Source organism: Neolamprologus multifasciatus, chromosome 17 (assembly GCF_963576455.1).
Source record: "Neolamprologus multifasciatus chromosome 17, fNeoMul1.2, whole genome shotgun sequence".
Lineage (NCBI taxonomy): Eukaryota > Metazoa > Chordata > Actinopteri > Cichliformes > Cichlidae > Neolamprologus > Neolamprologus multifasciatus.
In genome coordinates this window covers 8,463,778-8,479,243 of record NC_140455.1, presented here as the reverse complement: position 1 = coordinate 8,479,243, position 15,466 = coordinate 8,463,778, and the positions used below count along the sequence as shown (strand labels likewise).

The 15,466-nt window shown below is 39.8% G+C and overlaps 1 pseudogene across 1 annotated transcript in view; it reads right to left on the bottom strand.

Moving 5' to 3' along the window:
* Positions 1-6: 6 nt before the first annotated feature.
* The window catches only part of LOC146498894 (contactin-associated protein-like 4), an 88,207-nt pseudogene continuing 72,747 nt past the window's right edge, over positions 7-15,466 (bottom strand). The window contains exons 18-21 of the transcript XR_014870126.1: positions 11,643-11,882; positions 7,127-7,351; positions 4,092-4,225; positions 7-3,385 (exon numbers count right to left, since the gene is read on the bottom strand). The product of XR_014870126.1 is annotated as a contactin-associated protein-like 4 (transcript). The remainder of the gene's footprint in view (positions 3,386-4,091; positions 4,226-7,126; positions 7,352-11,642; positions 11,883-15,466) is intronic.

Below are 15,466 nucleotides of genomic sequence, written 5' to 3'. Positions count from 1 at the left end.
ATAATAATGCACCATATCACGAAGCTTAAACCACGTCAAACTGGTTTCTTAAACTTGGGCAGTAAGTTCACTACACTCAAATGACCTCCACCGTCACCAGATCTCATTCCAATAGACCACCTTTAAGATTAAGCGTAATGAAAGATTCACATCATGGATGTGTAGTCAACAATCTTCAGCAATTGTGAGACTCTTTCATGGCAATATGAACAGTTCTCAAGACAAAAGCTGGGTCCAGCCCAGCATAAAAAAAGCGTACCTATTTCTCATGTGCATACCTCTTTAAGGAGTGAGTCTTACTTTCTAATACAGTCACATCCCCGCTATGTGTGGCAGCAGGTGCTAAATAACATCTTAAGCAGCTATAAATGTCAGTACAAACCACAATTATTCCTGCAGTGCAATTTGATTACACAGCACATCACTGGCAGTCATCTAAGTTATTACCAGAGAGAAACAACTTTTCACCACATTAATGGGACACTGCAGAGTGGCCTGGTTGGAGAGGCCAGTTTATCAGCTGCATATTTGATCAGGCGTTGAGTTTTTAAATTCAGCGTAAATTGACTTTGATTTAAGTATCTTGTGTCATGTGCATATATGCATGAGTCAGCAAGGTATGACTGAGGACAGGAAAAAAAATAAAAGGAAAAGCTGTGGTGGTAGAATGATGGATGTATTTGAAAGAAAACTAATTTCTTTAACACAGCATGCAGGCTCACAAGTCTAACCACCTAATGTATTAAGAAGACAACATGTCCTCTTGTGAGAAAAAATATACAAGAATATATATAAAAATATATATAAAAAATTAAAATATGTGGAATTGAACATCTCAAACTCAACATGTATTAGTAACATTACAGCTGATGTGGCAAAAGTTTTGATACTAATCTTACACAATGAATAATCGTTGGGTGCAAAATGCTAAAAAGAGTCAAAAGGTGTTTATGTAGCCAAACCCTGACAGTATATGAACTGAAAAAAACTTTACTTCCACCTCCTTTCACTGTCTCTGTCTCATTCTGTGAGCATCTGAATCTCTCCATTCTTTCTTGGTCCATTAGTTAGGCTGATGGATGACAGGGCTGGCAGGGAGCGACAGTATATCAACTATTTTGCTGCCTTTCTGATACTGATATGACTGCCTGAGTCCTCTGGCTCAGCATGGGGGCAGTGGGGTTACATACTAACACAGCCTGGGTCAAGAATAATTAAAAAAAAGACATAACAGGGAGGACCTAAAAAAAAGCAACAGCATCAATTTATATCTGTTTCTTACTTGTGAACCAAGCGCAGGAAGAAGTTCAGTAGCTTCCTGACAAAAACAAAATATAGCCCCAATTGCTTTATAAAATTTGGACACTGTGCAAATTGTCAATTAAAACAAAATGTAATTTAATCACATTTTATTCACAACACAGAAAGCAAATGTATTTTATGTTCATTCCATTTATCCTCCTCTCCAACTCATTGTCTTATTTCATCAAAAGTATAGAAAAAAACCTACACGTAGATATATAAGGGAATAGTGAAATGAGAGGCCTGATCTTACAAAAAAAAAAAAAAATGTACGAGTCAAAACTGGTTTCAGAAAGCGTTGCTAATCCCTTGGCTCATGTACTTTAGGGCCAGGGCTAATGGATAAAAGTACTGGGCCACTCAATATCATGGCAAAATAGACACGCCGGTCTAAAGCATGTAATAGATATGAAATAGACATGGATGCAGAAGCAAGGGAAAGTGTTTAAATAGACATTCTTACACACATTAGCCGCCTAGCTTTCTGGCGACTAAGCAGCCTGGAATACACTTTATATGTTTTTGTTCACTACCAGCCTCTTGGCTTTAAAAAATTTTTCACTCCTGCTAGTGTGCAACTTCTGCATGCAGCAATACAATTCCTGCCTGCATGTCCATTTAACACTTTGGAGATTCAAACTGTGGAATGGAGATGGTGGATGTCGTGCCATTTACACATTTTGCTGTGATACTGGGTTGTTTCGGAGCCTTCTACACATTACACCTACAGAAGCTGTTTGGAAACCCATGCCCTGAAGCTCCTGGCGCACACTGTTTGTGCTGATGTTAATGCCAGGGGAGGTTTGGACCCTGCAGTTATTGAGTCAGCAATACGCACTATTTACGGGGTGACCCTGTTCTGCTACTTTAGATGGTCTGCCACTGTATGGCTGAGTTGCTATGATTTCTAAATGCTTCCAGATTGCAATAACAGCACTTACAGTTAATTGTAGAGGGAAGAATTTTGACAAACTGACGTGTTTTGGTGGTGGCATCATATTATAAGAGCTCTCAGATTTATTGAGCTGTTTATAACAACCAATCCTTTCACAAATGTTTGTAAAGACACTGCATTACTAGGAGCTTGATGTTTTACACCTGTAGCTTTTGAACTGAAAACACTTGAATTCAAAGGTTAAGAGGTGTTGCAGCACTTTTACCCTGTGCTACCTCTACATTTTGATTTCCTAATTTAGCAATATGAAATCCTTTCTAACGCCCACAGGTTCTAGCAGCAGTGAAAAATCCCAAGTGATGCTATTCAAAAACAGCGTAGGGAATTCACTTAAGTGTTTCTTTCATAATGAGAACTCCTTGCAGATAAATCAGCTGTGCAACTACTGCAGCAATGCTGAAATACAACATTCTGTCATAGAGGAATAGGGAGAACGGCACCTCCTGACTTCCTGGTTTAGTTTGACCCTACCCACAGCAGATCAGATTTATGATTTTTTTGGTTGTTATGCTGAATTGAAGGTGCTGACTCCAATCTTCTAAGTAATTTGTTCTTTTCATTCTCTCCTCATTACCATACAAAGTGAAGGACCTTTTTCTGAAGTTGTTATGATTACAGCTGTCTGAAGCCTGGCTCAGCTAGACAGATGTAAAGACTGTGTTACTCACCGCTCTGATACCACAGATAAAACTGCACAAACACGCAGGTATATTTTGAACTTCTGCACTAGTGCCATTTACACAATTATCTTAACCTACCATACTTTTAGATGCATCTACATCGCAGTGACTTTCGGAGAGTGCTGTCCTTTTCTAATCTCTTCAAGAGAGTGACCAGCTGAATATGGATGTTAGCTCGATTTGCTTCACAGAGTCACAGCTGTTGCTTGGGCTGCAGCTTTCCCTCTGTTCCAGACAACTTGATGACCAGAGAACAGCACAAGGATCCAGAACACCACTTTGCCACATGAGGCCAAACATCTCAGTACTGTTATTCAAATGAGCCAGTACTGATGCATGTCCTAAGATAGCCACACTCACCCTCCACTCTGCCCAGTATGAGTGATTTGATGCTGTTGAACTCCACATCAGATGTCAAGTTCAAGTCCTCTCTGGCGTTCTGGTCAATCTGAAAACCACATTAAGCAAAGACTCTTATGTCAAGTGTTTAAATGACGACGGCTATGTGAGCCACAGTGAAGGAAAAAGCATAACATGTGAGGATTATATGTTCAGCCTGGAGCCTGATCTGCATATTCTAATGAGAGGCAGTCTGAAATGTGACTGTGCGATTCACAGCAGCTGAGCAGGAAAATACTGAGGTAGTAAACGTGTCTGAGAGAGATCCTCTCTATTTAAAAAAAAACAAGCTAGGAAACAATGACATTTGGGCTTTAGTCTCATTTGTCAATAAGACATTTGCTAATGCTGAGACTTAAGTGGAGCGATAAAAAACAGAGAGGCTGTCATAGCTTGACTACAGAGAGGAAATCTGCCATTTATTATATTTTATTTTGCTTCCAAAAGCATACTTGTGGTCAGGGTTGGTTTTTAAATTAAAGAAATAGCTGCAAGCATCAGCCCACAATACTTCCCTTCCACTCAGAGCCTGCCAGCGGACTCCTATAGCACCAGCGGGTAAAGCAGTGTGAGCAGCAGATTAATTAAACAATGTACTCTTTAGCTCTTAGACTTAAATGTTGGTGGAGTTCTGGAGGAAGAAAAACCTGTGTGTCATTCCATTTGGTGGTAACAGCCCAGCTTGCTTATGTCTGCAGAAGCAGCAGAAACCTGTAAGAGAGAGTAAGAAAAATGTCCCGTGTGTTTGTATTCACCTGCACAGAGACGATATCTGCCAGTCTCCTAACGATCACTGTGTGCAGGCGCCCATCAGCCACGTTTACGACTCTGCTTCTCAGCGTCTCCACATCTCTGCCGCTGTGCAGCTTGTACCTCAGTTCCAGCTCATCTTCACAAACACAAAGCAACAGTACAATTGTAGTCGAATGGATACAGAATAAAACAGTCAGAAAGTCAAAAGTGGTCATTTGGTCAAAGTGTTCTCAAACGATGACGAGAACTGTGTTAGATATGTGTTAAGTATAATGTTACTAAAGACCACAAACAACAAAGTCGATCTATTCATGGAATAATGCAAAATATGAATCCGTATTATTCTTTAATTGGTGATCTTTGGTCTCAACATGTCTGCAGTTACAGTTGCAGTTGGCACAAATGGAGCAAAGCCTGTGATAAAGTTCAAGTAAATTAGTTTAACTGCACTGTGTCAGACATGCACAACATGCCGCACTCTCTTCATATCCTATCCCTGCAAAATCCCCTTCCTAACATGTTAGTGTCCCTCCTACTATGTATCGTGTTGAAGGGTTGAAACAGCAGCCAGTGCTGCACCTCGCCCACACTTGTAAATCTTTTTCTCATGACTTCCCTTATTTTAAACACATGAAGTGGTGAGCTCAGAAGCTAAATCTGACTGTATTCTACTGCTATATTAAATGTTAGATGTCTGACTAAATTGATGGTCTCTCATTGCATCACCTCCTCTAACTACTCATAATCTGGCCAGACAAAACAACTGCAAATTTTCTCAAACCTGAAAACAAACAAGTTGATGTGCGGGAGTCGAGTTCTACAGTCACCTGATTCACAATATGGTTAATAGGATGTTATCCACATAGCAAAATTGGTATGGCCCAGATCTGGCCCACACAATGTGCTTACACATGGCCCACATACCGCAGAGAATGATGGCCCTTTGATGGCCCAGATCAGGTTTGCCAGATGTGGCCCACACGCGGGCCAGCACAAGGCCAGTTGCAGACACACTGGTGGTCCTGTGCTGGCCCATGTGTGGACTAGGTCTGGCAAACCTGATCTGGGCAACCAAAGGGCCGTCATTCTTCGCAGTATGTGGACCATTTGTAAGTTGTGTGCAGCCACGGGCCAGTTGCAGACACACTGCTGGCCCTGTGCTAGCCCAGACCAGTTTCCGCTCTGGCCCCAGATGTCAGCCTAATATGTACCTTAATCAAGCCATGTAACAACAACATGTGCCAGAACATAACATGACAAAACTCTGTTCTGACAGTGAATGGACTGACTCTTATATAGCGCTTTTCTAGTCTTCCGGATTACTCAAAGTGTTTTATACAACAAGCCACATTCACTCACTTTCTCTAAACTGAGTGCTTCCTAACTGCATACTCTTGACATGCAGACTGGAGGAACCAGGGATCAAACCACTAACCTTCTGATCAGTAGATGACCTGCTCTACCTCCTGAGCTACAGCCACCAAGTAGTAAACACGAGTAAACTCTCACTAGGTTTTGGATAAAGTGTACACTCACAAACCTGTCAAACCTGCATTTGAAACGTTGGCCACCATAGCAGTATAGTATTGCAACATGGCATTTGGGTCTTCTAAGTAAAATAGGAAAATAGGAACATAAATAGTGCCATCATTGCCAGACATGGCCCACATCTGGTTGACATACACCCTGCCATGACACCGGTCAGTCAGAAGTGCCAGCTTGATGCCAGATCCGGGCCAGACCTGTTTTCTAAGAGCCTGGGCCACATAAACCAAACCACAATTGACCAGAAATGTCATGCCATCTATGCCAGGCCTTGCCCATATCTGAAAGACATACGTATCATGCCAGAAGTCAGCCTGCAGTGCCGGCTTGATACCAGATCCAGGCCAGACCTGCTTGCTATATGGTTGGGGTTATTAGGCCAAAAACTTGGGTTAGCTCGGGTAGTAGATGAAAGAAACTATTGTTTAATAAAACCAAAGAAGAAAACAAGCCACATATCTGAATATTTTAATAGATCGTCTACAAACCATGTAATACTGTAAGAATTAACACTTTATATCTAAGATTAAACTCCATGATACAAAATTGATCATGTTTCACTGTTACATTTATATCCCTTGGCTGCGGATATAATTTGAATGTTCTGAGATTCTTGCAGGCTTAAAAGATGAACAGAAATGATAAGAAATAATATTTCTTTAGTACTGCACATATAATTTGATACTCTATGCTATTTCTCTCATTTTGACTCTTTTTTCAGTATGAGCTATTAGTGATTAATTCCCTTATCATAAAGCCATATATTTATAATAAAAAGACTTATAGCTGGAGCAGTGTCTTGCAGGATTTCAGTAACTGAGTCAGCTGGGAGATTCTTTCTCTGTGCAGTAGAAGAGGCCTTAAGGAAATTGCTTTGATTTGTGCTTTGGCACAATCAAAATAAAACTCTCCCTGGGATTTAATTGGATACTTCAGCAAAAGTTCAGATACTTGATATTGGCTTGATCAGCAAATTTAAACTTGCTTTCTTTGTGTCATTAAAAAGCTTCAATATTGTGTCTACAAAGCAACAACAACTCTATTCATAACAGTGACAAAAAAGGATATTTTCAGTGGCTTAGACGATAAATCCAAATAGTTTAATCAGCCCCTTTGGAGTTTTGAATCTGATTGGTATTTCCTATTATTCCAGTTTACTTACTTTGAATACAATGACAAAACAACTACGACAAACAAAACAAAGAAATAAAAATAAATAATTTAAAAAAGACCCCCCTCTCAAAAATAAATGATCATTTTATTATATCGGCACCAAATATTTTTTTCAAACCCAACCCAACTAGTCAGGCTCTGTTGGAAAAAAGCAGCATAGGACAGACAAAGAGGGAGGAGAAAGCAAAGGAGAGAGGAAAGGCTTAATTCAACAAATTGCAGGAACAATGAGATAAGAAAATAGGTTGCAGAATTAAAAAGACACAATCATTTATCAACAAAAGACAGCCAAGAGAAAATGCCATTTGAGAGTCCTCACCATTTTTGTTGATGAGCAGGATCAGGTACTCTCTGTAGAACGAGCTGACATAGAGCAGAAGAGCAGGACTCTGATTGGTACTGAAGCTCAGGGAGATGTTTTCTCCTCTTAGTGTGATATCTGAGTAGATGGATGAAGGCAAGCCACTGCTGTTTCTGCTTAGTTCAAAGGGCTCCTTCAGGATGTAGGTGATGGACGTTGTTGACTTAAAGCTGGCTGAAATCTCTGGGAGTTAAGAAGTTAGTGAGAAGTGTCACTGTCGGAGCTGAATGTGCTGGTTTAAAGACTAAATTCAACTAATGCTCTTTGCAAATTCTGTTTTGATGATAAGCATCACATCAACTGAAGAAAGTAGAAAATATTTTTTAAAACTCCAGGTGGACGAAATGGATGCAAAAATTCAGAGTTGACGTCTTGAGCTTCATATGATAAAGCGAAGCAGCAAATGGTTGAGATTAGGGAAACAATGCGGCTTTGATTAAATGTTAATGAGCATCTGGTTGAATACTTTAGTAAATTTTGAGTTTTGCAGTATCTGAAAATTAATTTAATATTGACTTAAGGTCTTCTTTGTGATCTCCCTGATTCTGCAGTATCTTCTCAAACTGCCTATCTACACAGTCCAGACAAAGCAAAGTAGAGAACAACAAAGGAGGTAAGTACTTTTTGATGAATAACTCAACAAGTTGCTTTGCGAGTTAATCAGCAGTTTAAACAGCAAAACATACTTTACCTGTGGCATTTTATCAGGGCAAGCAAGGCAAGCATTGCTTGATATCCGGCATGATTTCTTTTGCCCCCCACCAAGATTTGATGTATTTCCTAAGTCTTCCTTTAAGTTTGTGTTTTGAGCAGTATATAAAGAAATGTAGGTTGAGATTGTTTGCATAATATTGTATATTAATGCCTCTTCGGTGGTGCAGACTGTTAAGATAGGTCACTGAGTGCTTTGCCTCACACAAATTAACACCTGCTCTATTCCACTCCCCTTCTTGAAGTTTTTTATTATTTTTTTGTATGGAAAACTTGAGAAACTAAATAAAATTTCCAAAAGTTTTTATTTAGTTTCTCTTGTTTGCTCCTTCTCTCTAACAGGCATGTCAGACCTGACACGCTTTAATTACCCCCTATAACAACAACTAAGTGCAGTCCAAATGTATGGTCAGTGTGTGTCACGGCCTGGAGGTTCAGCTGGTCGCTGATCAGCCGATTTCTCTCTCTCTCTCTCTCTCTCGCCAGGGCGGAACTCATTATGGGTTCACGCCCTTGGCCCGCGCCCTCGGAGGAGGAAACACCTGTGCCTCATCAGTGTGGATGGCATTTAAGCCAGGAAGCAACGGCTGTTCTTCGCTGGATCGTTGTGAGAATCGCGTCAGTGAAAGTCGAGCGTCTAGCAAATGTTTTTCCATGTAGTTGTGTGTTTGGAATCTAACGAGCGTTTCTTTGTGTGCAGACCCTCTGGACTGTTTTCCCTGGTGTTCCCTGAGCAACGAGTGTTCGAGTGGATTCGTGTTTGGATTGTTTGGAGAGAGACGAGAGTGTTCACCTGGATTTCCCCCGGAGCCCTGCCCCGCTCACCTTTTGCCCCGCACCTTTGTATATACACTCATTGGACATTGTTCATATTAAATTCTCTTGTGTGCATCAATCCAGCGCGTGAGTCCACCTTGTACACCGTGACAGTGTGTTTGTGTCCTCTAGTAGAAGTTGCAACGTAGCATTACCAATACCAGAGTTTGTGTTTTCATTTAGCTCTTCCACTGCATATAGTGTTTCTCCACTGCGTGCCCTGAACGCTGCCATAGCAGATTGTAGGCTAATATTAGCTGCCCTTACCCTACTGCTTTTAGGAAAGGTGAAACTCATTAACCTGAATAGTGTAACAAGACAACACATGGTCCTGATCTTTTCTGGTGTAACATTATGTGTATGAATGGCAAAGCATAAATCAAACTTTTAATTCGAAGTTTTATACTTTTTTCTTCTTTCTTTCTTCTATTTCCATGTTTACTATAACAGTGAGCGTTAGAAGATGTCGTTCCACTGAGAGTTTCACTAATGTAATGCCTGTGACTGATATGTGAAATTGACCAGCAAATCTCTTTTCCTTTATTTGGAGAGCAGCTCTATAGGATGCACAGACTGAACTGTCAAAATAAAGTGCCATAAAAAAAACATAATAAGCTGCTGTTAAGACAGAAGAAAATCACTCTTGATTTTCAAAGTCATTCAAAAGTTGGTACAAGTGTTATAAAATGTGATGAAAGCATCAGGAATATATAAATGTATAAAGTACTAAGATGTTCATTTATTACAGAGAAAGAGAAAAGAAAAAGTGTCTAAACATATTTTCTTGCACTTATAAAATGTTACCATTAAAGCCTTAATCAAGATATCAATCATCCCAGAATGCTGATTTTATTTTTCTGGACGTAGCATTTCAGTGGGAGAAACATATGAGAGTCAGAAGACGACACTTGGACAGGTGATGAAATGTTGGACAACACTACATCCGAAAGAACAGAATCAGCTTACTGTGATCTGAACCAGACACTTTCTAGGTCTCTCAATATTACAGGAATATTATGCAGGGTTGTAAAATACAAAACTGTGTTTCAGAATAACTATCTTCAAGCTATCAAATACCACCCTAATATTTCTTTTTCATTCCTTATCTCATGAAAGATCCTGCATCTAAAAGTGTACCCTGCCTTTCTTAGACACAAACCTATAATGAATTTTATGCTGAATTAGTCTTTCATCTCTTATGCACAAAAAATGAAATTGTCAAGGCAATAGTAGGGACAAAAATATGGAGGGAGCCAATTTCAACTCTAGAGATTTCCTTTCAATTTCATTATGATATAGACCATGGCTCCCTGAGGTGTTTGCTGCTGCAGCTTGTGATCTTAAAATATTAGACGTTCTTGTCTGGAGGCTGCTGGATATTGAGATTTCTGGGTCTGCAGTTATGAATAAAGTTCACGTTAATAATTTTTGTTTAATCTGTTAAATATAGAAGGAAGCCTTGCATTTGCTTTTAAATATATTTAGTAAGGCACAGAGCCAGAGAATGTGCACATCCTAGCTTGAATTGTCAAGGACTTTGACCGTCGCCATCTTGGTGCAAGGGTCACTGCGCACTGCTACAGTGGTGTTATATCAGTCAAAAAGTAGGCCAACTCGAAAGCAGATCTTGCTCTCTTCTTCTTTTTCTTTTTTTGACTCAAATGGATACCACGATGTATGAAATAATTATTATACTGTATTTTATAAGACTTAAAAGAAGGTATTAAGACAATAAAGTGATACAGTGTTTACTGAGCTCAAATCAAGTGATCCATAGCCAGAGATGGGCAGTAACGTGAGTAATCCGATTACTTTTTTCGAGTAACGAGTAAAGTAAGGGATTACTATTCCAAAAACGGTAATTAGATTACTGTTACTTTCCCGTAAGCACTCTTCGTTACTGCGTTACTAAAACCGTGATTTTCTTGCGAGAGTGTCTCATGACAATGACGTAAGCGAGTGCGACGTTCGTGACAACAGCTGTGTGCAGATCAACAATGGATCATATATCGAGTGCGGGAGAGAGTATGAGAGTGCAGCGTTTAAAGCGTGGAAGTACTGACCTTATTTTGAGTTTGATTCCATAAAAAGTGACAAAAACATTAGCGTCCGCTGTTCACTGCGTGGGAAGGAAACCCATTAACTTCCAAGCAAGCACCGAGTGCGCTACCACGTAATGTGAAATTCACAGAGAAACTCGCGGATTCTTCCACTGACCGCTGCGGCACACCTGCACCAGGGTAAACCTCCGCCTACCCCACTCCTGCTTTACAGGTGAAAATAGAGCAACAGGACCACTAGTGTTTGATTTTATTTATTTTCTGCTGTGTTTTACTTGCATTTATTTGAAAGACTGAGTGTAAACACAAAAAAATATTTAATTTTATGTGCTGGAATGTGAAGAAAATAGGTTTAAATGTTAAACAAATTTCTTCCAGTCAGTGAATGTTACATATAATTGTTGCTTGATGCATAAAGTTAAAAGATTAAAACTTATAAAACAAGTTTTAAAAAGAGACTTTTCCATTTGATTACATTTTGTATGATGGATTAGGCAGAATAAGTAGAATTGGGCTGAAAGAGCTATTGCTTTATTACCTATTCAGGTTGTAAATTGTGTTTTTAAAAAGTAACTAAGTAACTAAGTAATTAATTACTTTTGAAAATAAGTAATCAGTAAAGTAACGGGATTACTTTTTGGGGGAAGTAATTAGTAATTAGTTACTGATTGCTTTTTTCAAGTAACTTGACCAACACTGTCCATAGCACAATTTTCTCACAGGCGTACATACAAATAAAAATGATGAAAGAAGGCAGGTTTGCCATTAGGTTTTCAGGCCAAGAAGTATTTTATAAAGAGTCTGTACAAAGAACATCAATGAATTGAGTCTATGGATCTGTGTAATCAGTGGCAGAAAGTCTCCACTGTCAGTGTGAGTGTCTGTACCTTTGTGGCAGAAGGCTCCAGTGTAGGCCGACTGTCCACAGTCGCAGGAGAAACCGTTGGCTTTTTCCTCACAGCGACCCTCATTCTGGCACAGCGAGCCATAGCTGCTGCAGTGGCCTGGGCATCCAGGTAGGACTCCAGGCGTGATCTTAGCTCTCTTCTCCAGGTCCAGAGTGACGCCATTCAGCTGCAGAGAGCGGATACAGCCCAAAAAGCCTTTCTGTCTGGATGCAGTGCCTCCTGCCAGGAAAGAAATAACACTTGATACACCATTGCTCTTTTTCTGCCTACTCAGACTCAAACCTCTTTAACTATAGACCGCAGATCTATAGTTTTTCATACTTCTCAGCAGTAAATTGTGATTGACAGCCATAAGTTGCCACTGTGGCACAAGACCATGTCTGCACTGCAGGGCAGACACAGTCACACAGCCTAAAACTGGTCCTCGCTGTTGGACTAACTACTTGGCTGTTGAGCCATCTGGTGTGTGCGGACGAATCCCTGCTTCCTTTCATTTTCCTATTAACATTCGAATATAGGCAGTTCACACAGGGTCTGGGCAAAATTACAGTTCCAAGCTGGCTGCATCCATTCCTGACAGTTGTTATTGTTTTCATAGACAGTTATTGGCAGGTTATTACTGTCACAGTCAATGTTCAGCCAAAGTGGCTTGTCATACCACAAAATCGATAACCTCTGTGTGGCTCTTGCTTCCTTCTGCAACAAAAGTTATAAAACGCCTACACATTATGAGCACACTTGGCAGGAAAATTAATTAGCGTCTTTTAACATGTTCTGTGAAGATAAGCTTGACTACAAAGAATGAAATACAGAGAAAGGAAAACTCCTGCTTAAGGATGATTTAAAAAGCCAAATCTACACCATGATTCTAGAAAGTACTGGTTGTGACTGTTAAGAAAGAAAGAGATCACAGTGCACAAAAAAAACAAGGACGGGGTCCTGAGGGATGCCACCTCTGACCAAGGAAAGAAACAAAGGACACACGCTGCCAGAGGAAGAAGTCCTGTAGGAGTGAAAGGAAAAGCCTTGCATGACAACATGAATTTCAGCCATTTAAGCAGTTTTACTTTCCCACTTTATGGTGAATAATTCAGATCCCTGTTTTAACTCCAGTGCAACAACAAGCTCAGAGTGGTCTTGTTAGGTCATTCGTACGTGTTGTAAGTGCAAAAGGGATGGCTGAAGTGAATTATAAATCAGATGAAATGATGTGACTAATAATTTCACTCTCATCCAATCACCGGTCTCCTCACTGTACAGCTGAGACAATCACAGGTTTCAACAGCTCAAAAACTGAGAGGTTGCTTCTGGAGAAATTATACAATGCTTAACAAATGTATTAGACTATCTGTGAGAAGAACAAGGAAACACAAATAATTTAGAAATCTGTCAAAAGAAAACTTGTTTAAAACTAAAAATTAATTAATTTTTTTAATTGAAAAATTGAATTGCAGGTTCCAATCTGAGCCTGGAAGTCGGAAATTAATCAAGGACTAAAACTAATTGTTCTGTTTATTAATGCAAGTGAATAACTGCAATTTGGCAACTTTTTCAGAAGATAATAAACATAATAATAATAATAATAATAGTAAACATATTTTCTCTGTCTCTTTTCTTTCATGAATGACAACAATGATTATATCGCAGCATTAAAAATAATAATTTTGATTAAAGAGCTTGCCCATACCGGTGGACTAACCATAACAGATGATAACAAACAAAATAATAACATTGAAAAAATGATTTTGGTAATTACCAGTACTGGTCATTTAGGGTAGTTGTGATATAAACTATGCATTGGGTGGTTCTCTAATACATTTGTTAAGCAGTATATGCTTAAAGCAATGGCACACAGTACTGCTGTTAAAAGAATAGTAAGAATGGTGAACTACAATGCTTAGTATTCAATGCTGCAATGCTTAATGCTTTGGAACGGCACTGCTAAAATCAGAGGCTGTGTATTTTTCCACCTTTGTGTCCTACTGCTTTTGAATGGCTGCAGACATTTAATAAATGGAGGGGAAATTTTTTAATGTAGCACAAAACGCATTGCAGGCTGATTTTTACCAAGTGTGCTTCCTGATCGAAGCAACCTATGATGGTTTGCCTAGTCCTGCAAATTTTCACTCTTGGGGGAAAGAGCAACACGCCTTGGGTACAATGTTTGGGTGGAGGATTCAAACCCATCTTCAGCAGCTGCCCAAAGAAAGGATGCTCCCAGTGGTAGCACATGCAGGTGCACAAAGCAGATGCTGAGATAGCAACCTCAGCAGTCAGTTACAGCAACAAACATAATCCCAAGAAGACCAGCTTTGATCAAGGCTGTAGAGAAGTGCCTCGCAGCATAAAGCACAGACAGACTTTCCCATCTTGGAAGAAGATTGGCAGATGGAGCGAAAGACCCCGGAGCATACTGCCATATCAACACTCCGCTAGAATACTGGCTGTGAGCTGACTGAAGCGAGCTGCTGAGGCTTTGCAAGATGGTCATTTTGCAGAGTTTTGACCTAATTCAGCAGGGCTGGGCATGTGAAAAAAAGCCTGACAATATATATATTGTAGCTTTGGAAATGAAAAGTCTACTGATTTCCTGAAGTTTCTGCTTTACACAATAAATGCATATCCATTTTCTGGTGCTTATCCTTGTCATGTTTGAGGGGGGGCTGAAGTCTATCCCAGCTACCATAGGGCGAGAGGCAGGATACACGTTGGACAGGTCACCAGTCTGTCGCAGGGCTAATACAAAGAGACAGACAACCATCACATCTTTGGGAAATGTAGATTCACGTCTTTGGACTGTGGTAGGAAGCGGGAGCACCCAGACACAGGGAGAGCATGCAAACTCCACACAGAAAGGCCTCAGCCAGGTGGTGGAATCACAATCAGGGCCTTCTTAAGGTCCTGAGCATTAAGAGAATTTATCTACTTCATCCAGTCTTCCACCTGCACTTGGTGCCAAACTATGCACGTTTCATGTTGTCTGGTTGCTTCACACGTTGGTTTTACTATATGTGGAAATATTATTATATGGAACGCAAAAAAAGTGTGCACAGTGAATTTTAAATGGAATGGCAGGAAGGAAGGGGGACTGATCATTTTTACCCTGGTGTTTTTTTAGCCATCCATCTATAAGGGACTGTGTCATGAGTACCCACACAGACACGGGGAGAACATATAAACTCCACACAGAAAGGCCCATGCCAGATGGTGGATTTGAAGTTTCCTTTGCTTGGTTTAACAGCATTTGGGAAATATTTTATTAAAAAGACATGGGGGGGGGGCCTCATAATTATGTTCTCATCTGTATAATTCAGACACAGAAATATTTCGAGCTTTAAGTCCTGTGAATTTACTGATTATCTGCCATATAAATACAAAGCTGCCTTCCTCTGTATAGCCTTAAAAGAATCAACCAGAAAACAAAAAAACGATTACGCAACCATGACCAACAGGGTTATGAACACTTCATTATCAAGCTACAGGGATTTAATAGCCCGATACTCGTTCACCAAAGCAGTATGTGCCATTAAAGTCAGATGTGCTGTGTACCAGTACGCTCACCTATGATTTATTAAAGCATTGATTAATGTAGCTACATCCTAGGCCAAGTAACAATAATGCAAAACATAACCCATGCTTAATTTTGCTGAATTGACTGTATTGTATTGTTCATAAACTGCAAGCGTAAAAACAAGGAAATATTAAGGTTTATTTATTTAAGCCAGCAAACATAATTTCTTATTAAGTTACACAATTTTATATATTACAAATGAGGTCCATTATTCATAGTAATACAGATGTCT